This window comes from Corvus moneduloides, chromosome 2, assembly GCF_009650955.1.
Source record: "Corvus moneduloides isolate bCorMon1 chromosome 2, bCorMon1.pri, whole genome shotgun sequence".
Taxonomy (NCBI): domain Eukaryota; kingdom Metazoa; phylum Chordata; class Aves; order Passeriformes; family Corvidae; genus Corvus; species Corvus moneduloides.
Genome location: NC_045477.1, coordinates 42,607,905 through 42,631,886, shown reverse-complemented (window position 1 = coordinate 42,631,886; position 23,982 = coordinate 42,607,905). Strand labels below are relative to the sequence as shown.

At 38.0% G+C, this 23,982-nt stretch overlaps 1 long non-coding RNA gene across 1 annotated transcript; it reads right to left on the bottom strand.

The window, feature by feature from the left end:
* Positions 1-10,315: 10,315 nt before the first annotated feature.
* Positions 10,316-19,049, bottom strand: LOC116436382. Its single transcript, XR_004236993.1, has 3 exons — positions 18,995-19,049; positions 17,413-17,568; positions 10,316-11,076 (listed from the first exon to the last, which is right to left on the bottom strand). It is a non-coding gene; the product is annotated as an uncharacterized LOC116436382 (long non-coding RNA).
* Positions 19,050-23,982: the final 4,933 nt, after the last annotated feature.

Below are 23,982 nucleotides of genomic sequence, written 5' to 3'. Positions count from 1 at the left end.
AATAAATTACTAACATCAATTCCAAAATTCCTAATAATTTACAGAATATATCCTGTGTTATCATTTATAGGGTGCAACTCTAACAAGGTTTCAGTATTTATGACCTGAAAGCAAGCAGTAAACTACTAAATATAGTTCATATTGTACAATGGAAATGTCAAGCTGGCAAAATACCTACCTCAAAGAAGAACATTAAAACCAAGCCTCCCATTTGAGCAAGAGTATGTGATCTAGAATAATTAGAGACGTGGTATTGCTTCTTGTGCAGATCACTTCTTTTAATATTGGTTATCTATTTTATTGGTACAATCACAAATCAGTGCAGAAAGGTAATGATGTCATCAGTTATTTACGCCTATAAAAACATTTCTGTAATAACTTTAAAAAGAGCTAAGTACTGGTCTATAGGGAAAGCTGTAGAGTCTGCAGTCCAGCAAGTAGAGCACAGGCATGAGTGGCATTTAGATGACCCAAACGGCTACTTGTTGGTGGTTGCATCACTTATGACATACAACATTAAACTCCCCTCTGAAGGCTCTCTTGAGATGGAAAAATTGTTCATGTGTGGAATTAATCTTAACTAATTAATTAATTAATCTAACACCCCAAAATGGGGTGGCCACAGCCAATTAAGCCAATGCTTACTGAGGGTGATCCCCAGCCCTTGCAAACTCCAAAATCATCCCTGCCCTGTCTGGCAGATTTCTGTTAGGCCTAGGCCCAGAGTATGATGGATTCCAGACTGACAGACCTGGAACTGTGCCCTGTGACTGGCACTGGTAGCTTGCCTATTGCAGTCTTTACTCCATCTCCTGTGGCACCACATGGGACTGGATTGGCCTCTGATTTCTGATCTCTGGACTGAATCTAGTTTAACTGAGGCATTCACCGAAAAACAGGAAATGGACAGAGATGCCTTATGCACAGCCATTTATGGTCACATATACTCTGGAACATGAGAGTCCAGACACCACTGTACTGCCATCACTTCCTTTTATTTACCTGAAAAAAGCCCCAAAACGCACATGGGGCTCCTCTGAAAACTTCCAGTGTTCACCACTGACAGCAAAAGAAGGTTGGGATTGTATTACAGATCCTCTATATCATCTTGCTATGCAGAGGCTGAGTTGGAGGCGCTTGAGAAAACACTTAAGGTCTTGCCTTAGAAAAATTATAAAAGAATTCAATAGTTCTGAAGCAGCAGAGGAGAATTTGTGTTCAGGACTACTCTGGAGTTATGAGTTCTTTCCTGTGAGGCTGGTGCGACACTGGAACAGGTTTCCCAGAGAAGCTGTGGATACTGAGTTCCTGAAAGTGTTCAAGGCCAGGTTGGATGGGACTTTAAGGAACCTGATCTAGTGGAAGGTGTCCCTGCCCATGGCAGGGGGGTTGGAACTAAATGATCTTTAAGGTCCCTTCCAACCCAAACCATTCTAGTGATGCCTTAGGTTTTAACTTTCATATTTTTCAAATCCTGTACTGCTTAATGTGTAACTCTGAAGTTTCTTGTAGCCTGTTAATTTCTGCTTTCTCATGCTAGGTAGACATAACAAAGCCTCCCCAGGCCTGCTCTCCAAGGACACTCAGACCGTCCTAGGCCCAAAATGTGTAAATCAACATCTTTAGAAGGGGAGTAAGCTGAGGGGAAATTACATCATTGACTGAAGCTTTAACTGGAGAATTAACCCTGATATGCAAATGAACCAAACATAAAAGTGGGAAGAACTCGTGACCTGTTGTCCATCTTGGGGTCCATTTTGGAAGTAGCCTCTGGCTCCCCAGAGTGTACCTTTGAAGGCCTTTCAAATAAATACCTACTTTATTCCCTTACTCCTGTCTAGTCTCTGTTTTTAGGTGGCCACTTCAGGCATCAATACGACTCAATGATCCCACTTGATCAGAATACCTGAGAAATTGGAATAAACTTTCCCTGGCTATCCTTTTCTTTTTGTAATAACTACAGAAGGAGACTAAAACTTCACATACCTTTTAAATGACAATGTAAGGTTGTCATCTATCCAGTTTTAAGGAATAAAACAAATAAATTTAACCACTACATTAAGGCCTTGTTCTACCTGTACAAACCTCCTCTGCTATCCTCAGCAGATTTGTTATGGATTCAAAGAAATACAAAAAACAGAGGTACAACCTGCTCTGAATCAGTGTAAAACCCCTGCATTAACACCATAGTTCCAGTTTTCCCTCAAAATACTGTGACTTTTCCCAATTGATTTCACTGAACTTATTCCTGATTACCTTCAGCACTTGAGAACCGAAGAGCCCTTTCCGAGCACTTCATAGCACTGCTTCAGGGCTGCAAACCTCACATTTGCCATTCCAGCCTTACTTTACATGTTGATGAATATCACATTTCATCACCCAGCTACTAATAATCCACAAAGGATTGCCTGCCATCACTTTGTTTTCAAAATTCTTTCAATAATAATTCTTTTAAATCTGGCCTTTCTTTGTATGCCTCTCCTTTAGTCAAGGCTCATATACAGGTGATATTAAAGCACACTATGCAATCCTTTCAGACTGCATTACCCATGGGTATGGACAAAGGAAAAGTACCTCAGTGTGAAAAATGAATGTAATATACAGTAGAAATAATCTCTGGATCTCAACTTGGCTTCTGAAGGATTACAGAGCAAAAATCAAATTTTATTTTATTTACTAATTTATTGCCTCCAGTTAGCACGTGCTGTTCCAAGATGCTTTGGAATTGCTGTCAATAAGAATTGAAAAATCTGTCTGTATAAGGTTCTATTAGGTAGCAGTGTACATGTTGGAGCAGACTGTTTTTCCAGAGAAGATTGTCACACTGGTAGCTTTTTTAGCTTTCTGAATGTTCATTCAGATAATAAAAAATATTTAGGAGAAACTGATAACCTGACAATATCCATTCATGTTCTTCCCATCCCTGACACTGCTGCAAGCCTGATTCCCACTTCTTCAGAAAGGCTATGAATCAGAGTGGCTCATGATCATATTTGCAGAAATCACACAATTACCCAGGTATAGATTTATTCAGGGAATGAAGCCCTCATTAAGAATATATAAGGCTCTAAAGCTACAACAGACAACATCCCTAGTAATCCAATGCACAGTGTCTATTTGATATGGCATGAAACAGCCTTGTAGAGAAGATGCACTTCTGACTGGCTTTAGCTATCTTTTTACCACCAGGTTTGAAAATAGGCCTGGATGCAGTACCAGCAACTTTTTGCTTTCATTCTTTGCATGATGAAGTCTAAAGATGACAGCAGTAAGTCTGAAATGCAAATTCATAAAAACCACATGGAAACAATATAAACTATATTATAATGTGTTAAAGATATCTTAACTCACGTAAGTGAATACTCTACCAAACTTCTGAAATACTGCTGGGAGTTGGAAGATCACATGATAAGCATTGCAGTATTCTTTTATTGCCCTGTCAATCCCTCTTCATCCTCACCATTAAGTCTTTCATTTATTCAGTTGCCTCTGTTAGTCCCTGTATCCCTTTTCAAAAAATAGAATCCAGGGATTTTTCAGGCTCTATTTATCATACAGTAGAGCTTGAGACATCATATCTTTCCCAGTAATTTATAGCTGTGTGACTAATAACTCTGTTTTTCAATGGCAGTGCAAACTCATCCAAGATAGAAATATCACTAAGTTATGACCACTTGTCTGGGATACAAAACTTCACAAAAATGAGTTTATGGTTTCAGTAGACCACTGTTCTCAGCAAGACCCATTACAATAGACACTAATAACTCAAAGATCAGACTAGGCTAGCAAAATTATATTCCTTAGATAGTCTTCTTATGATTCCATGTCACAGACCTACCGCACCAGTTCTATAGATCTGACAGAATAAATAATTCAGGCTTCATGGAAGTGCTATGAAGACGTGGTCTTTCATCATCTTACAAACACTTTTTTTTCAGGAGAAATAATTTTCAAAGATAAGAAGCTAAAGCAAATGCTAAATTAACGTTTTTAATACTGATGTTACTTGTATGTATAGAGGCAGAATTCTTCATGTATTTCTATGGCCATGCCAATAATCAGATATAATTTCCTTGACTAACTAGGTATGTAACGTACTGAATATGTATACTGTATGTGCTTAACATCTACAGTATTGCATGTATTCTTACAGGTGGCATTGTGGTTTCACCTGCTAAGCATTTGTTTTGTGGTATTCAGTGCTTGTACAGTCCTTCACTGAGTTGTGCCAAAAATCCTTTATGTTAACTATAAACACCAACCAGGATAATTAAACCTGATATGCAGCATACTGAATATCAACTTGCAATACAATTAGTAAACAGCACTTAGGTCTAGGTGACATTGGTTGTACTCCTGACTGCTCTCAATTCTGTTGTTCTGGACAATATCTCTTAATGTTTAGTCTTCCTGAGTGATATAATTACAGATTTATATCTGCCTACATAGGCCTTAACTTTAAGGGGCAGTGGGTTCAGCTGGTTGCAAGTTCTTCTAGTCACAGATGCTCCCTGAGGTGGAATCATGTTACCCCAGAAACTCACTGTATCCCACTAGAGTTAAAGTAGTCAGTAAGAAAATTAAATTGCCTAAAGCTCCAAGGAGAAATAGTGTAAGCAAAGGGGACTGGTAAACATAGAGGCAGTTTAGTTTTTTTATCCGTAATTCCAACCTTAAAAGTTATATTATTTAATCTAATTTAATAATTTCAGTGCACTTTCTATGATCTTTAGCTTTTAAAAAACTATTTCTATTTCTTCTGGAAAATTTTCAGTTTTATAGATGAAAACTTGCTTGACATACTTTTTTTTTCAAAAAACTAAGAATAGTCACTTTTTCCTACCTTCAGTCTCACTCACAGATAAATTGTTTTGCAGAAAACTAGCATGAAATCTAAAGAAGCACTAAGTTGTCCAAAGTGCAGGAATTAAGGGCTTATGTGAAAAAGAACTTGACAACTTTTCCCATGTCTCCTACGTACAGTTTATTTGTTTATGGCTTATCAGGAAACTAAGCTTCCTGAAGGTACTCGAAGTTGTGTTACTGAAGACAGGCAACAGCTGACAGCAAGCAAGCTGACAGATTCTTTGCTTAGAATGCAAGAGACAGCTTTTCAGCTGAATGATGGAGGTATCTGGTTCCAACATTAGCCTAGAATTCTCTCCAACTCAGCAAAATGCTTTAGTTTGACCCTCTACTGTGAAGTAGGAGGTTTAAATCCATCCAGGAAATTCAGGAATCTAACCTACATATATATTGCCAGAGAATGCTCTAATTGCAGAGCTCTTCTGCAAAAAGTCAGGCAGTGGCTTTTTCTCCCACACAGTGAGCCTTTTACACACTTTTTACATTTATGTTCCCGACTATAGTGGCAGGGAAGTCAAGGAGAAAGGTGGTTTACTGGATACAGCCACTTTGGCACTCCCTCTCTGCCAGTTTAGCCATTCCCGGTTTAGTCTACTAAACACTACCACAAATCTCACCTTTTGGCATCCACCTTTCCTCATTCACTCTCCTTCAGCTTTGTCTCAATTGTATTCTTGAAGCCAGGCGACTACATCTGTGTGTTGTGGCTGCTGTGGCAGGTAAGGCCCTTGGGGGCCTTCATGAAATTGCATTGTCCCTATTTGTATGTTTCTCCCTTTTCTCACCATTAGCTTTTCTGTTCACTGACTAGTTTCAAGCCTGTTTTATGGAAAGGTCAACACCTGAGAAACATCTGTACATACAACACTTGTAGCAGTGATCAAGCAGATCATTGAGCAGATGACAAAGCAGAGAAGAAAGAACCTATTAACATCCAAGTAAACAGTATGGTGATGCAGGAACTAAAGATGTCATCAGTGCTAGAAAAACTAAGGGGAATGAATTTCCTTTTTCTTCCTCTCCTTTCCCCCACTTACTTCCCATGAGAAAGCTTCACTTGGATCTCACAGAGAGAGACACCAAAATAGAACAGCCATGGGATACAAATCAGCACAGAAGACAAGATCTTTTGGTTTCGTGTACTCAAAACACTACTTGGATCACTCTATTCCTGACAATAATTTTACACAAGAATATCAGAAGCAGCCATCAGGCAGGCATAAGGACTAATTGTCAACAGATAATTTATGGGAAAGATTTTGATTAGTTCTGCTCACACATTGTCAATTCACAGCCAGATTCCTACTAAAGAAGTAATTCACCAGGTATTTTACACTCTTTAAGAGTGTACAGGATATTCACACTTTCACACTATAAGAGATTAAATGGTTGCTATCCCACAGTTAACTGTAGTGGCTCCTTTGGACAAAACAAAATCAATCAATCCCACACATTTTCACAGGAAGCATAAAAAGTTTCCAAACTTGTAGTAAATAATTTGAAAATGCCTCCCTGAATATTTTCACTTTTTCTGTTAGGGCTAGTGAAGCAGGATGTTCTGGCATACAGCTGGAAGGATGATGGCCAACACTTGTACTTTTGTGTTCTGGCCCCTTATAAACAAGTGTTCTAAAACAACAGATGCACTTTATAAACCCAGAGATTATCAGGGTTATCGGAAAGCAACAAATGTTAAGAAAAGTTGTAGCTTATTTAGCAACAGCTTCAGTTTCCTATCTGGAAGAAAAAGAAGTAGACCTGTTACGGAATCTAAGAACGAGATCAGAACGGGGGTTTCGACAGCAAAAACTGAAAGAATGTTACCTAGTTCCCACAGAAAAAATAAAAAATAGAAAGAAAAAGAAAAAAAGTAGAAGCAACTTTATGAAATACCAGAGAAAAAAGAGGTAGCATTTCAGTTTGTTGCAGGCGTAAAATCACAGAATCATAGAAAGGTTTGGGTTGGAAGGGATCTTAAATATCATCTCATTCCAACCCTCTTGCCATGGGCAGGGAATCTTCCACAAGACCAGGTTATTCAGAGCTTCATTCAGCCTTGGGATGGAAAGTCCACAAAATCTTTTGATGCATAAATTTTTTTGAGTCCAGATGTATAGTAGATGGTGAACAGGGAGGACACTGAGAAATCAAGGAGTTGTCTAAAAGCCAAGCAGCTATCTTGGCAGACTAAATGTCCAGGGGCTTCACTAGACCTCTTCTTTTTAGGTTGGCCTGATGGATAAACTAATGAAAGGCAAAACTGAAGCAACAGATATACTTAATGTATACCCTAACAAGCTTGTTTACAAACAAACTGAAAATTTGCTTTCAGCTTTGAGCGGTGGAAAGCACAAATTTAGTAACGAATGATGCTTCATCATTGTCTTGCTTTGCTCATGAATGAGTGTAGGAATTACGTACTCTGCCTCAGATTCACATGGAATGTCTTCATTTCATTTTCTCAGCCATCATAATAAAAATATACTGAAAAGAAATATAATGTTTCTTTTCAGTACTTAGGTTTTTTCACCTTTATGCAATAATTGGTACCATGTAGAAAATCATCACTGTACCCCTGCTAAGACAGGAAACAAGGCCTTAAAACTCACTGTATTGAATTTTCTAAAAAACACCTGTGTAGCACGTTGATTTTTCATTTAAGTGGAGTAGTATAAAAAACAAAGGAATTACTCATCCTGCTGAGGTTCTGCCTGTGCAGCGCAACAGTTGCCTGTAGTGTTTTGTTTCAAGATGCATCCTTGCAAAGGCTTCCAAGCATTCAAGACACAACCCCTTTTTCAATTATTTCAATTGCAGTAGGATCTGCTGTGCTACGTTTTCTTCCAAAGCCAGAGGAAAACATTGTTCTGCCTATAGGAAATCTACAAAAGTCAACAAGACAAGGTTCCTCTGATGTTGAATTACATTGAACTGGTGTAGTCATTACTCTTACTCTGAAGGACCAGGCAGATTCATTAGTGCATAATGTATGACCATTCATGATGCTCATGCAGGGGGTTGAGGAAAAGCAGTAGCTTGCTCATTGGTGTGCTACTCTTGGAGGTCAGAGGCCAGCTTTGGTCTGCTGCAGATTGAGATATGAGAAATCATTTAAAATCTGCCTGTATCTAGTGCCCATCTGAAAAGTTCTGGGCATTGGTTCAGACCATGGAGCCAGTGAGTCTAACCAGATCATCTGAACATCTCCTTAGGACCAGCCCTCTCCATTTACCTAGGAGTAAGGTAGCTGAAATGCCACCAAACTGGGCCATGGAAAAAACTGTTGAGCAGTACAGATGAGTGTCCCGGTACTTCAAATAATGTTCTGGCTTTCTTGTTTAGTCTTTGAGTACATCGACAGACACATTGCCACAACAATTTGCTCTCCCTATCCCTGTAACCTCCTACAACTAAAGGAAAATTGGGAGATCCTACAGAACATTGATTATGAGCAGAGGCTGGGAACACAGGAGTCACGGTTCCATCAACATTCATGCTGAGAAGCACCAGTTCTTGCAAACCAGCAAGAGCAGATGTATAACTAAGTACTACTCCTTAATGCTGGGTTACTACTGAAAAAAAATGTTTGTTTTCCTCAAGGCTTCTTCTAAAGGAGTTAGGCCTGCCATATTTCCTGGAAGAAAAGATTGCAGCTCTGTACAAGCCTTTGATAACTAAGTGGCCTACTGAGAGGATGGAAATAATAGAGAAGAACCTGGTTTCCATATCTCTTTTATCAATTTACAGACGCTATAAATATCGATTTGCAGCCACAGCTGCAGAATAAAAAGATGTCTGTTTTCTGTATTGGGCATCCTTCACCCATAAACTGTTCCAAAGCTAAACTCAGTGAAGACAAAATGAAAGGAAATGTGTAACAGGAGGATTTCACACTAATGAATTTAAGGTGAAAAGTTTCAACCCCATTGCATTTATGGCCTGGTTTGGGGGCCCCAAAGCAAAGCTCTGCCAAGGGAAGAGCCCTTACCACAACATTGCTCCTTCTTGGGATCATCAGTACAACACTGAGGTAATTTTAGCTCTCCATCTAAAATAGCATAGGAATAACAGTACTACTGTAACTCATAAGGACAGCAGAAAGAACAGGCGCTCTGAAGCATCCAGATCCTATGTGATCAGACAGACAAAGGAGGAGAATAAACTTTCAATTTTATTGTCAAAAAAACTAGAAGGGAGCAGAACTGGGTTTTCCTTTTTTTTTCTTTTTTTTTTTTTTTTTTTTTTTTTTTTTTTTTGTTTTGTTTTTGGGTTTGGGTTTCTCCTTTTTTTGAGAGTTTGTTGGGGGTTTTTTTGATGAAGCATAAAGCTTTTTCCAAGTTCTTCTTAGGAAAACAAAGCAAAGAAAACAAAGACAGTCCTTCCAATGCCACAGCTAGACAAGCTCAAACTTGGTAAAAATGCCAACCTATGTAAAAATCAACTGAGTCCTTTCTCTATTACAGTTTCATGGTGAAGCAAATCATGTGAGCAGTGACCTCACTGAAAATGACATTTTTATATATATATATATAGTCTTTGAGCTTTCAGTTTTAACTATCTTCTTACTGCTCTACCATGTTTTTTGTCTTTTTTTTTGGTGGGGGGGTGGGAGGAGGCACATATTTCCAAAAAACATTAGGGCTGAAGATGGCTGATTGGAGCCAAGAGTCAGGTGAGCTCAGCTGAATTTGTGGAAAAACAAAAAGTCCTCTTATGGTCATCACAGAGCGACCGAAAAACACCACTGGTCTTATAGCTCAAATAGAGCTCTCAGCAGGTCTTTGTCCCCATGCACACTAAGGTTGCAGACCAATTTTTTTCATGCCAGAAGCCCATAACTCACCCAACAGCTATTTTTCTGCATGGGGCAAAGAAGGCGCATTGAAAACATGAGTTAATCATTGGAGGGGAAAGCAAAACAAAAAAATGGAAGTGAGGTTTTGTTAAGAGTTTTAGGCTGAACAAAAAATGTTTGGGATTAATTATTTATAAATACTTTACAATTAGCATCTTAGACAGTTTTCACTTTATGTGCTATGCCACTGATTAGATATAACTTCACTGAAATAAAATCAAACCAGAAATTTAGCCCATTGTAACGGATCTTGTCGTTCTCACAGGAAATTATCCAATGTTTCCAGTATATTTGATGCTCAAGTTTATTTTGTCATTCAATATAGGATGACCTTGGCTACCAGTTAACAAGGGACCTTGTCTACATAACAGAGCTGACAAATGGCACATAAAAGACACTGGAATATACATAGTACTTATTAACTATGACTAAATCCCACATGGCACAACTTTAAGAATGAGGACTCATGTTCTGTAATCTTTCATTATGACTGCAGGTTTTTATTTCTCATACAGTGTCACAAAAAACTGGAATGAGAAGCCTCTGCTGAAGTGTATAAATCTAAACGAAGTTTCCTTATGCACTGAGATTACAAGCTAGGAAAAAAATGGACAAAACAGCCAACTAACAAAATGGAAAATTAAAAGCTAGACAAGCTAGGAAAACGAAGAATGTGACTCTTGGCAGTATTTGTGAAAACCACCCAGAAAGATGGTGTAGAAATTGGACTAGCAGAAGAAACTTAGCTGCACCACAAATTTTGGCGTTGCAAAGGCAGATATCACTTCTCAGTTCCACCATAACAAACACAACAGTACACAACTGGATAAATGTGGTTTATACATATAAAAAGTTATTCAACAAGGGGGGAAATAATCTGCTTTGGGAAAGCAAGGGTTAAAGGATTTCTCTTCTCATTACTTCACATTATTTTTCCTGTGTGAAGAAGTGCATTTGAGTATTCCATGGATTACATTTATGAAGGGAAAAGAAATCTTTTGGATGTAACCCCAAATACAGAAGGAAAAAAGAATGTACAGCTGGCAGTATGTGACCTGGTTTCTGAGTGTAGAATGGGGGATAATAACTCAGAGACACCACTGGCTTCAAAACCCACATTGTTATAGCTGAAGATATAATTTCTGATAATTCAATTTTTGGTACAGCTTCTCTGGGCCCAGTGAAATCCAAAGAAGTCCCACTATGATATTTTATAACCTGAAGGGTAGGTGCGAACTCCAGAGGTGCTGATGGCATTACCTGACAGAGTTGCAGAAGCTTGCTTTCCAAAAATTGTGCATAATTTCACCAACTACTTTCCTGTGCTCTGTTTTCTAGATGGAAGATTTTTCAAGCTTCAGACAAAAAGAGAACAAAAGTGTTTATTACACCTGAGACAGAAAAACCCTTTTCTACCAGATGACCTTTACACTTGTATGCATTTATTGCCCAAAAATTAAAGTGGGAAAATACAAATTATTTAAGATTCAGTATAACCAACATTTTTTTCCCTTCCCTAAGAGCTATTGTCAATACTACAGAAACTTGAAGCAGGTACAGAAATGAAGTTAATTTTAACAATGATTCCATGGTACAAATGAGTGTGTTATCACATTGTTCTAGGCCCAAATTCTCCTCTTCTTAAACAGTATTTTCTGAACTCTGCTTCCAGTTCCATGAAGGCCGATGCCTACATAAAAATTAAATAGTTGAACAATTAGCTGCATGACTGCAGCCTATATGAAGTTTGATATAACATTTAAAATGACATTGCAGTCAACATCTTTAAAATGCCTGTTTTCAACAACCTAGACTTTGAGAGTGTTTAAGATCTTCTAGTACAGCAAAAAGGGGCATTTTCCATGAGAAGCAGAGCTTTAACAAAAGCATTTTAAAAACTTTCATTCCTATGCAATCCTTACTTTTTAGCATACTTAGACATGCACATGAAAATATGCAACTTATTTTTTTCCAGCTTGCTCTTCAAGAGTGGCACAGTTGCAGGTTTAACTTCCACTCTTAGACTGAGACAAATTGCTCTGTCATTACTATTTTATTTTTACAGTCATTCCAACCTAAAATTTCCTCTCAGCAGTGTGGCTTTTTATTAGCCTTTTGAAAACATTGGGTAAGAAAATTCAAACTATAAAGCAGCCATTACTTGGTTATTGATGCTAACCCTTTGATAGGTCTGAGGAAGTCAGGTACATTATGTCTGGGCCTTTGAACATTTTTTTCCTTTTCATTTCAGCAAGCATTAACATCAGAGACATCAAGCTAATCCTTTCAGCTTCTAATCAGTGTTGTGGACACTTTTATTTCAGCTACTGAGCCTCTCTGCAGCTATTGGGAATTTCAAGTTGAAATGTTAATGATTATAAAAATGTCACTGAGATGACATAGTGCCCCTTTTTGCTGCCTACAGTTTTGTAGGAAAACAAAGTTACTGAAAGTAGCACTTGTTCATGCTGAGGAAGTACAACATTTCTGCTACCATCTTACATGTGTGCACTGACTTTTTAGAAAAGACACTATCTTAAAGTACTACTACTACTAATAGCATAGATCATGTCCTTCCATAGTGAGCTTCCCTTATGCAAGTGAGAATCTGAGACCTCAAGACTAGACTTTTGTAATGGTGTTATTTTTACCTCCTCTAGAAGATACCTGTGTTGTCCACCAGACAGATCCCACAGAGAAGTCAGAGTGAGAGAAATAAAATTTACTTTCTTACTGAACATGTTGAAAGTCAGTATTTGTTCTTAAATGATCAAGCTTAGCTTTGCCTTCTGTTCTTCCTCTCTTGTGACCAAACAGAATGAAATAAAAGTGAAGAAGGTGTTGAGCAACATGGAGCTGTTTGGGATCACACTTTAAACCCCCAGAAAAAACAAAAACAAACAAAAAATTCCTTTGGTACAAGCCAGGATTTTAATATAAGTCCCAAATTCTCAGATCTCAGAATCCAAAAAGAATATTAAATCTCATTATGATTAACCCCCCAATAATTTACAAAATTAATAAAACTTGACAATACTGAAAAATTTAAAACTTTTGTCCATTGCAGAAGTAGACTAAAGAGCTTAAAAAGTTTTCTTATTTTTGCAGGGGAATAAACTCTTTCTCTTCCACCTGCAAGAAAACTTTGATTCGGGGTGAAGGGAGAGACAGTTAGGTACTTGAGATCTAAATGATACCAAGAACTCATTGTTCCTACTCATAAAGGCACAGGCACTGCTAGAAAGAATATCAAAATAATAATTGGTCAAGACTTCTAAAACCATTAACGAATTTCAACATGTTACTGTGTTCAAATATTGCTCAAATCTTTTTTGTTTACTAGTTGTTTTCTTGTATGAACTCCAGAATACTTCAGTAGTGGTGGAATATTTTGACCAACCTGGCTGAAAGCATATATGCAAAAAAACTTAATGCAGAATTATGGTTCCCAGAAAACATCATAAACTCCAGGATTTTCATCTCTTATCTATGCTGCTAAAGTATTTGCAAAAGGCTTTATTAATAATCTCTGCAGTCAAAATCAGGAGCAAAACCATTTTTTCCAGTTCCAATACAAATTAATTGGTATAACATCTGCAAAGTCTTGCTAAGACTGAGCACTGATGAGCAACACCACTATTCCTCCATCACACTTTATATATAGAATGAATGTTTAGCAAAAGCTGAATAAATAGTGAGGGTTATCTGCCATATTACAGCTCATTTTGATATATCATGATATGTTAAGCTCTTAAAATAGACCTCATGCATCTTAGTTTAGAAACCTCTAAAGTTTATGATAGCTTTAATTGATACACTTCTAAAGAACCAAGTCCTCATCATATCATTGACTTTATTATATGAACAGGTGGGGCTGAAACTCATTTCTGGAAGGACAAGTAAGGTACAGTTTTACTAAAACCAGTGGGTTTCCCTTCCACTCTACACTACGTATATTCTACAGCAGAAACTGTTTCCATTTTGCCTGCATCTTTCTAGATGGGTGATGATGTTTATTTAGTGACCAAATTTGGACTTTCCCATAATTTATGTACAAAGACTTCGGAGTTCTCAACTGAATGCTAATTTTTATTCCCAAGCCCTTCTTGCAGTAATTTCAAAGGAATATGGGTGCACAAATCACAGAATTATATTGATTCTTTCTGGTGACACTTGTCATTGGCCAAAGTGTGCTGTGGATTTACTCACAAGTTCCTCTCTAAGCAGGGGCAGGGCTGTTTTCACAAACCTCCTTGGCAAAACAAGGCACACAGACTGGATCCTTCTGGATTCATTCTTGAATTTTCTTGAATTGTCACTATTCTGACCTAAAGACAGATCTTGTATTTTTCCCAAGATGGATAATGTTGGATAGCTCTTTTCTGCCTTTTTTTTTTTAAATGCACCTTGGTCCTCTGCTCATGAAACAGTCTATTTCAATTAGATAAATGTGTGCATACAATGACCAGCTTTGTCTCCAAAGAATTTTGAGGATATTTTTTACAGACTTTCATTTTTCTAGCTTATGAATTCCAGCCTTTTAGAGCATTAGCATTTTTTTATTAATTTGGAATTCCAGTATTAACACATGATTTATTGTTTTTTAAATAAGGAAAAAAAATGCCTCAACAATGTCTATGGACTAAAGTTTCCAAAATAATATTTACTTTCTCATCTTTGCAGTTAAATTAAAAGTCAGTAGTACTAACACAAGCGATAGTTTTCCAATAAATGCAAACTACTTTGGCCTTTCCTGGGTTCTTCTAAGACAGCTGACTCCTAGAATAAATGACAGTAGCATTTTCAAAGCTGCTAAATTATTCCAATCCTACTGAAGCAGATACTGTCTGGCATGAAGGATCCTAGGACTGGTGAATCTGAACAGACAGGAGTAACTGAGTGAGCAGAATTCACTGTGATAAAGAGCTTAAGATAAAAGGAGAGATTTATATTGAAATAGAAGCTTACAGTAGCAGATCACTTTAATTTTCTCTGCCATGTAGTAAGCAAAAAGCGTGTAAAAGGTGGGTAGACAGATTTGACTTGTGGATCAATATTCTGTTGATCTCTGGCCACAAAACAATTAATCTCTGCAGTGCAGAACAAAAGTAAAGGGGAATTTAATGTCAAATCAGTTAACCACAATCTGAAATTGAAAAAGGAGTGTTGATAATGATGTTCCTCCTATTAAGTGATATCATCCAGAGCATTCATAGCAATGTAATAATTACACAGTGCAGTTAGCTTGATCTCCTAGGCTAACATCATAGCAATCAACTGCAGCAGCGTCTCCACCATTCTGTTAAGAGCTACATTTCCAAAGCCGAGTCTGAACTTCTTAGAGAAAAATTTAATTTCAGCTATCTGCCACAAGCTCTCTTTATCTACAAAGCTCACATTTTGGAGGGAACATAAATCTTTGGAAAATAAATGTAGACACAATACCATCATTATGTTAATATACGTGGAAATTCCATTTGGAAACCATCTCAATTTGTCAGGACTCCAGACAACAATCAGTAGACTTTAAGAGACACAAATAGATTCAGTGTTCTAAAAAAAGAAAAAAAAACAAACATGAAGGGATTGATAGCGCAGGGGATGATAGTAAAAAAAGAGAAAAGGAGAGGAAACAGATAATTAAGCTCTTCCAAGAACAGGATATTTTTTAAGGAACAGACACAGCATGCCTATTAAATTCATAATGGCGATGATTAAAAAACCACTATGCAACGGTACTAAAATAATAACTGTTTGAAGTTACAGGAATATTCCAAAGACTAACATTCTTACTTCTGGGCATCCTCTCAGGTAGTTGAAAAATCATCCCTCATTTTAAAAAAGTCAGACCTCATCAGTTCTCTCCTGACCATTTGCAGTTTTACCATGAGTTGCTCACATGAATAGTTCAAACATTTTTTTCTTGTTCAAGATGAATCAAGATTTCTCAGTTTTCCTTATGAAAGAGGGGCAGACAAACAGACTCACTGACCATGTTGGACTGAGATTTATCCAACTTGATTTCAGTCAGCTATCTGAGCTACCTGAGCAAGAAGTATCACTGAGGTTCCAATACCACCATGGGACTCAGCATTGCCTCCCCACACAGCCAAAATCAGACTTCATGGCATCAGCTCAGTGCAACAGAGACCCTTGCTAGAGCCACATCTACTTGGGTGAATTTGGAGCAGAACACCTTCCATTTATCACAGCCACTGCTCTAAAAGTAAGCCAGGTAACATCAAGACTCATGTGGTGGGACATCTCAGAGATGTCTGCTCTGAAACTAGTCACTCAAGGTGCTCCCTAAAAACACATAGAAAAGGGTATTTTTTTAGGTTTGGTTCATCTGATCTATTTTAGCTGTCTAAAAGCTAAATCTCAGAAGCTCCTGTTCTTCTCCACTGACTACAAAACAAGGTTCAACAGCCAACTTAGGTTCATATAAGAAATATGAATTTGGTCAGATAAACGCACTGCCTCCTTCTTTCACTGGCTCTCCATGTGTCATCCTGTATCCTACTGCAACTTCTCAATAAAAGCATTCTTCCCTATCATGAACTCTTCTTTTTATTAAAGAACCAGTTATTTACTTGCAACCTCTCTTATTACTGATCCTTAACATCTCTTGACATGAACAGGACAGAAAAAAATATTATTTACGGAAGACTTTTTGCATGAGTTAAACTTATTTGTTTTGAAACTGCTTCATCAGTGACTGACATCATGACTGACTTATATCAGTCATCAGAGATTAATGAAAAGCTCTTAACTCACCGTAATTTATTGTCTGCATCTATAATCTACCCTGAGGAAGGAACATGAACCAGAGCTACAAATATTTGAAATCTGTAGTGGAAGACCAACAGAAAGGGAAAAAAGATAATGTAAGTACATAAAGGGGCAGTACAGTCATTGAGAAGTAATTTTTCAATGAACTTTTTCAGCGTAAATAAAATATTCACAAGACATACAATATATGAGGCATTCTGCCTCAGCTATTAAAGAGAAAATGTACATATATGTAGCTTCACTGGGAGAGGTAGAGTAAAACAATTGTTGAGCCTTCATCATAGTCTGCCATTATTGACTGTACTAAAAATGAATTATGGCATTTTAAGATACTTACTGATATTGGCAAAACACTTCCTGACTGAATCACTGCACTAGAAATCAGGGGAGAACTATTTAACCAAAGCCACTGGTCCAAATGCAGGTAAAACCCAAATTAGTAATTTCTAAACTGAAGCATATTGGCAAGTCAAAAAGTTAATTACTCCTGAATGAATTACAGGAGTAAAATTTTACCAAAATTAAAGTAATGCCACTGAGTACCTGCAAGATGTGAGCATTCTTAAGTACATCTTGCTAGCACAGCGATATTGTGAGCCTATTCCCACTTCAGAGGCACTTACAGCTTAGCTCTGCAGGGCATCTTTTTCCCTGCAGTTTCCTCAAAATGTCAAAGGAGGTGCCAAACGTACCAATACCTCCTCCAATGTGCCAGAGGAAATGTTACTAGGGTGTCTCTAGAGCCAAACATTGACATCAGAGAAGTAACCAGGTTACTCAGTCAGCTCTCAGCAGAGACCAATGTTAAATAAACTTTTACCCTAGCAGTGTGTAGCCAGAGGTGATTAGCTCATCAGTGGTTACAGGCAATGTAGACTTTAAAACAGCTACACCCATACCTGTGCCAAAGGGGCTTGAGTCAGATGCACACAGGGGATGCACACAGAAGAAACAGAGCAAACAGTTCAAATTCAAATCCATCTCCAACACTTCATTTTTAGACTAGATCTCACTGTTTATATTCCAAGTGCTTTCCCTTGTTGTCGCAATGTGACCTGGAGACACCAGAAAACATGTGGACAGTTCAAATGTTCAATAAAATTAAGTGATGGATGTAGACTTCTATTCTCTGAACTGTGTATCAAACTATTAAACATTTGGTGTTACATTCTCTGCTGCTGTAAAGACAAGTAGCTCTACTTAATCCCAGAGAGTTGCACCCACTTAGACCTGTAAAACAATCTAACCTCCTTCAGTGATGAGTTTGCCTGCATATCACTCAGGTCAGAAGCACTTGTCTGTGTTTTCTTGGTTTCTACCTTTTAATGGCTGCACTTTGCCCTTTTCACCAAGAGGGAATTAGCAAGTGAACTCAGAGCAAGATTTTACTTTTGAGTATGAATAATGTTGGTGTCCCATCAGTCCAGCAACACTTCCTTTTACACTAATGAGCCATTAAAATATGTGTAGATGATCACTAATCTTTCAGGAGGTTAACATGAAGCTCGTCCAATTCTAACACTTCCATCACGGAAGTGGGAATTTGGGAACAGATCATGTTTTATTAAAAAGAAAAGGAAACACATGGAAAGAGAAATGCATTGTCAAGACTTGGGAGTGCCTGTGTTATCTCAGATATTTATATCGGAATAAAAGCTTTCAGTCTAACCCCATTTTTTCCACTGTTTTGCCCTGCAGTGACATCAGCCTTCTGGCATGATTACAGCCTTAAAAATGCACGGTACTGTAAGTTCAAAGATAGGGCAGAGAAGCAAGCGTTAACAGCAGTGGCTCATCACAACAGCACCTCGTAAGAGGCATCTGCTGTGCATCTTCCAGACAATAAGCATGGACAGAGGGAGGCCCACTTTGGCACAATGGAGGTCACCAAGAGGCCCCCAAAAATGGGGGTTCACCAAAAGCCCAGGTCACCAGGATGCATGGTAGACATAGGTGGTGAAGCTGGTGCTCATACTCTGTAACCTGAGTTTTGGCAACCATGAAGAAAAATATCTCTAGTGCAAACATGAAACTCAGAGGGGTTATACAGTGCAACAAGCAGAGTGCATATGGTCTCAGCAATTATAGTAGTATGCAGTTCAAAAACCAAGTCCTCTGCAGAGATAAAGGTGGAATGTGCCCTTGTTTACAGCAGGAAAATGAGGGAAGGTTTGGTCTCCTGCCCTCTCCTTGTGTTAATACCTGTTTGTGCCCTTGGTGACCTCAGCAGACATATTTATCAACAGCCAGTGGAAAAATTGCCTCCAGGTCACAGCATCCCACACAAAGTCATATGCACTAAAACCTCCTTTCTCAAATGCAATCATTCCTACTTCAGTTACATCTCATCCTTTGAGACGGATCTTTACATTCTGATTCATCTGTGAAGCTGACTGGAATTATTCACAATATACAAGAGAGTGCAGGATACCCAGTTATGCTGCACATAGCAAAGGAAAATTGAAAATCAAATAGGCTTACCAACAGCTCTCTGCTCTCTACAGTAACCTGTCAGCACCGCTTCTCTGCAGCAAGTGAACAGCAACAGGAAATGATGGGATGCTGACTGCTCTCTGCACTGCTGGCACCCAATAATATAGTACTTCCTTTGTGGTACCAGAGGAGCTACCTAGACCTCAATGATGAATTCTCTAAGGAACTTGCGAAATATTAGCAGCTTCTTTCTGAGACATTTGGAGAAACACTGAAAAAATAATTGAGTGATCTCCTGCTGCCTGTAGCTGATGCACAATTTGGTGAGCTCTGCAGAACTATGCTAAACAGAAGCATCTGTACACTTCCTGCTTCTGCTATTCTAGCTTGGCTGTTTCACTGTAGCAACGTAACAAAACACATACCAAATAGGAAAACTGACTGTGGCTGTTATGGAGATTGCTTTATTTTATACTACATTCCTGCATAAACTTTCAGTTTACAAATTATCTCTTAGCAGATCATGGAGTTTTTTCAGTGGTCCAGTTGCTACTCGAAGTTCTTTGTTAGATCATTTCCAATAATCTATTCTGAATGGCAATTAGGAGTGTTCAAAATAGGAATGGTTTTGGCTGGGTGGTGAGCACACTTTCTCAGTTCCCAAACTACCTGATTTCAACTCATTGCAGGCGCTCATCAGAAAAAATATGGATCTTTAACTTCTCAAAACTTTTATGGCACAGCCTGATTTATGCAGAAGAAAAACAAATCTCTTTATGTTGCAGAATAGAGAGGAAAAAGCTTCAGTTAAAAAGCCTTTGCTTGTACTTTCCATATGGATATGGCAGTGAACAGTGTGGTAGAAAGAAGCCTCTGTTCTGCTGCCGTCTCTTGGTTTCTAGAAGTAAGGAGAGTTAAAACATAAGAAGAGCAACAGATCAAGGGGATGATAGTAAAACTCCCAGAAACTCATGAAGAAGGATGAGCAGATTTATCTCAGGGGAAAAAAGAAACAAGAGACATTATAATAAAGCCATACAATCAAAGGTGGTTAAGATAGGGTGGATTACACTTTCTCATTCATAAACAAACCTGTGAACACCAAGTCTTTCCTTGTCGTGCTCAGCATCACCTGGGAGAACAAATCAGGGCTTCAGAAGCCCCTTTTGGTCCATGTGCAGGACATGGCAACAGCACCCTGCTCTTGCCTCTGCCTCCAAGTAAAACCACGTCATCGTTTCTGCAAATATCCTAGCAAAGGGCTATTGAATGAATACACATTAATATCTGGACTAGACCCTGTCCAATAGCGGCCCAGTTGCTCTGGCTACATTATTTTGCTGTTAAACAGCTCTAGTGAATCTTTGAGAGTTGCCCAAAACAATGAAAAGAATTTTTTAAAAGCACCAATAAAATAAACTAAACCCTCAACATTGAGCAGGTGACAAGGGTATTTTATATATATATATATATATATATATATATATATATTTTATAAGAGATAAACAAGACTACTTTGTAGGCAGAAATACCTTCTGGTTCTCAGTTTCTTCTGAAATATTTTCCACAAAGCAAGCAGGAGTTTCAGCCATTTCTTATCAGTAACTGGAGCTGACTGAATCATTCAAAAAAGGTCTGTTTTAAAAATACTCTGCATCACATTGTAGACTTCTGTGAAAAAATTATTTAAAAAATCACTTGCAACTGGATGTCTAAGAGATTATAAATCTAAGGAGAAACATACAAGGAGAGACAACTGGCTGCGGTTTAATACTGTAGCTAATTTTGCCAAACCACCTGGCCATTTTGTTTGACACACACTCTACTAGTTACTGAGTTACAGCTTCCTCAGTATTTATTGATAAATAATCAAATGATTATTTAAGTTCACTCTAGGCAGCACTACTGTTGAAAGACTGTGAACTTCAGTGTGACTGAAACAATGATAAATTATTAAACTATTTTCTCCTTATTATGTAAAGGTTCAAATGTTATTCTTGCTCCTACACTTCAAAAATTTTGGGAAAAGAAAGCCAAAAAACCTTTAAAAACTGGATGGGGGGGGGGGGGGGGGGCAGGAGGAGGAAACCAAAGTGTAATCTGTCTAGAATATCTAGAAAAAAGACAAATGCAGTGAGCTGGTAGCAGCTTACAGTGCAACTCCATAAACAGTTGGCATGAAGATAGCATAACAGTATCAGTAGTCAAGCATAAATCTATATGCACTATGTTCAAGACTGCAGCTAAGAAAATTTAACTATTAAGACTACATTGGAGAAACAAGAGTAGCTTTTACTGAAATATAAGCATCAAAACCTTATTCCTCCCCAAGAAGAAAGAAATCCTGATCCTTATTTTACATTTGGTATGGTTTAGAATGGCTACAGTAGCTTTTCTGTGATTCCAGCAAATGCACTAAAGAAGACTCACAACTGCTTCAAGCCCAGACACCTTGATTTACTCATCCACCTCACCTATTGGGACTGTTGAAGAGGAGACTGTCTCTGTATTCAATGTATTGGCAGAAAATATTCCAGTTTACAAAAAGTCATTAGCTGTTTATCAGAAGCACATGGCAAGCAGTCTTGAGAGGCATGCAGTAAATGAGCAGTCATTACATGTGAAGTAAGTAAAGCCAGAACAAGATATATGATCATCTATTCCAACCTTTTCCATAGCATATCCTATAATTCTGCTTCCCATTATTTACCTGAAATAAAGTATGCAGACTCTCAATATCCAAAAAGATGAAGAACCCATCACTCCTCATTGTAGTGTCCCCAGCCACTCACCACTTTTGCGGTCAGAAATGCAAACATTTAAAACAAAACTGTCTTTCCCTCATAACCTTTGGCTCTTACCTCTTCCCTGCATCACTTATACACATTAAACATGTCTCCCTGACACTGCTTCAAAACCATAACAATCTGCCATCACCTGCTTAGCTCCTGCAACCTGACTGAAATTGTAATGTAACAGTAAGCACAGGTGCTGGGCTTTACTCAAGAGCAAGCCACAGGGAGGGAGGCAGGCAGACATTCAAAGCTCTGGCCACACAAACCAGCAGGCATCTCTAAGGAAAGGAACTCTGAAAGCCCCAAGCTGTGACCCCCAGAGTCATAGGCTGTGCCTTCAGCAACCAACAGGCTGTGTTCGCCCTGGGATACCTTCCTGTAGACCCCTGGATTTTGCTGAAGAACAACCATCCCAGCTTCAAGGCATGATCACTCACCAGCTCACTATCAGAAACAGACGAGATAAATGCAGCTTTGGGCAACACGACTACTTGGAAGTATGTAATTTTATCAAATTTTCCTGCTTTTCATGGAAAAGATACCAACAAGGTATCTGAAGAGATAATAGCAACTCTTCTGGACTTCAGAGAAGCTTTGAAAATACCATACAGAGTCTGAACCAATCTACTTTCAAATTCATTACGTTTATACCTTCTTCAATAATAATTATTCTCATAGTTCTCTAATATTCCTCCTAAAGCATCATTAAGTTATACTGGTTTTAATCTGGACACTCCAGGTACTTCATCCTACTGTAATTCTAATTCTTACATCTATGCTTTTTTTTTTTAATAATAATTATTTTCTAAAAATGCATTGAGAACAGGTGTTTCTAGTTTACAAAATTCAGCAAATAACTGCATTTGGTAGGGGGAGGGAAGCAGGGGGAAAGACCCGCCTAAAGGCATAGGGAGGGGGAAAAAATATTTATTAGTAGCAATCTTAAACAGCATTTACATGTTTTCAAACTTGTAGTCTTGACAAGACTTGACAAGATAAAAAATGTAAATGGGTTCAAATGCAGTCAAGTTTTTAAATTTTTCTTGTGTTTTTTAAGGGGGTTGTCTATGTCAGGCAGAGTGGGTGTAGTCTGAAAAATGTCTGAGTAAAAATAGCAGCACCATTAAATTCAGTCTGAGATGCATTTAAAGAAACAAGATAAGGAGGGTTGATGCTTTTCTGTGTGGCTAGCACTATTTTGATAACACAGCTTGTCTTTTCATAAGATGTGTCATGATCTCTTAACAGGCATAAATAGTCAAAGTCTCTTGCAGTCACTAAGGCAGACAGATTTGATTCAAGAGATATATCACAGCTTTCCTCAAGACAGCCCAGGAACACGGTGCTGGACACATGCAGCTGGCTGTGGAAAAGGAAAAAACTTCCTTTGACCAAGGTAAAAGGAATATTTGTCATACTGTGTGTTCATTCCTAGTAAGAAAATAGCAGTCACTACATGAACAGTGCACAAAAAGCCTGACAGGAAGGCCATTAAGAAGTAATATGAAAATTTCATAAACAAGTTCCAGATCTCACCTAAAGTGCTTTTGAAGTCCTTGATGAGCCTCATCACTGGAATTCTTACATAAAGAGAATGACTGTAGATGTTATAAACATATATAAAAAAGCGTAAGCCCTTCAAATTTTTTGCCAAAATTTTTGATTACTCTCTTGTACAAATTACAGTGTTCCCTTTCCAAAGTGCTTATGAAATACCAGAAATTCTATCAGAGTCATCTGATATTACATATTCCAAAGAAAAGCACCATTAATATAAACTGCAACTATACTGTCACTAGGAGCAGTCATTCTCCATACTCACACGATCCCTGAACTCCTCAAAGGTCATCAATAAAGAGACAAATAATGACATAATTCCCAAAGGGAAGTCATGTAGTACATCCTGTCCCTGGGCACAATTATTTCTGCCTAAATCACTCCTGACCTATGTTTATTTACCCTGTTCTTAAAAATCCTAGTTATGGAGATTTCACAGTATCCCCAAACAATCTATTTCAGTGTTCAGGCTCCTTCACCATTATAATAATTTTCTTTCTCCTAGACTAAGCCTCTCATGTTTCTGTTTCTGCTCATCCATTTTCTTCTGCCCAAGTCCATTGTGACCATTTACTTCCAAGTGTTTGCTTCAATATGTACCATTTTAATATTAATACATTTCCCCTCTAATTTAACTTCTCTCAACTAAAAGAATACACCTGATGGCTGCTTTTCGGATTTTTT